Raw genomic sequence first — 1,109 nt, 5'->3', positions numbered from 1 at the left:
GCAGGTCTTGGTTCCATCCACTACACACGATTTCACTAATCAAGGTCTAAATTGTGTGTTCTAGTGCTGAGCCGACAAAACCTGTCCTCCTTGACAAAATTTGTGACCATTACCATTATTGGCACCAACATTTAACTTGCAGCAAACCAAATGAATTGCAGGGGAAGTTTTGATGACTAACTCACCCCGTCGACTATCCATATGCCCGATCCTGACTCCATTCAGTGGTGAGGAGGGGGGGGTGGGCTTACTGCAGTCCACAGGCAGCTTGGTCCGATGGGGGCCAACCCAAGCGCTTTTGGAGAGAAAACAAATAAAGCGAGCAAAGCCTCTCAGCCATTTTGATCATAACAACCATAGCTGCTTACACTTAGTGCAAAAGACGACCGACTTAGCTTGTGGGCGTCTTGGTTCATCTCATGTCCGTAGAGGCTTTTCACGACGGAGCTATTCTACATCGACTACTGTGTGAAGCTGAGGGCCAGAAAAACACATTCTGTTGGAATCTACTGGATTCTATTCTCACTGTCTACACTCCATGCTCAATCAACACAAGGGAAAAAGAGAAAAGATCCATTTGCTTGTAGAGTATTATGATATCTATATTTATTAATAATACAATTCTTTCTATCCTTTGATATGTGTTTCCCCCTACTGTCTTAAATGAATGCACTAACTGTAAGTTGCTCTGATAAGAGTGTCTGCTAAATGACAAAAAAATTAATTAAATATTCAACACTTCTCCACACTGTGTGCAATGTGTCAACAAAGTCAGGTAAAGGTAATGTAAAGACATTTCTATCTGGCGCTGTGGCTTAGTTGGTTAAAGCGCCTGTCTAGTAAACAGGAGATCCTGAGTTCGAATCTCAGCAGTGCCTTTTCTTGCATTTCATTGTACTGTGTACACTTCTCTTTAATCCATGCATATACAAATAGCGTTGATAATGTTACTCATTTTAATGTCTAAGATTTTACCTTCTTCATTGCACGCTCCTAGGCATATTTAGGTGTTGATGGAGGCACGGGTCCCTCTGTATCTTCCCGATACTGTTGAGGGAAAATACAGGTGATATACATCATTAGGTAATCATTTGTATAAACTACCATTT

At 41.3% G+C, this 1,109-nt stretch overlaps 1 non-coding gene across 1 annotated transcript; it reads left to right on the top strand.

Moving 5' to 3' along the window:
- Nucleotides 1-804: 804 nt before the first annotated feature.
- trnat-agu lies at nucleotides 805-878 on the top strand. Its single transcript has one exon. It is a non-coding gene; the product is annotated as a tRNA-Thr (tRNA).
- The last annotated feature ends 231 nt before the right edge of the window (nucleotides 879-1,109 follow it).

This window comes from Coregonus clupeaformis, unplaced genomic scaffold (genome assembly GCF_020615455.1).
Source record: "Coregonus clupeaformis isolate EN_2021a unplaced genomic scaffold, ASM2061545v1 scaf0983, whole genome shotgun sequence".
NCBI classification, from domain to species: domain Eukaryota; kingdom Metazoa; phylum Chordata; class Actinopteri; order Salmoniformes; family Salmonidae; genus Coregonus; species Coregonus clupeaformis.
Note: the sequence above shows the minus strand (reverse complement) of the source record. Positions and strands in the feature narration are given on the sequence as shown.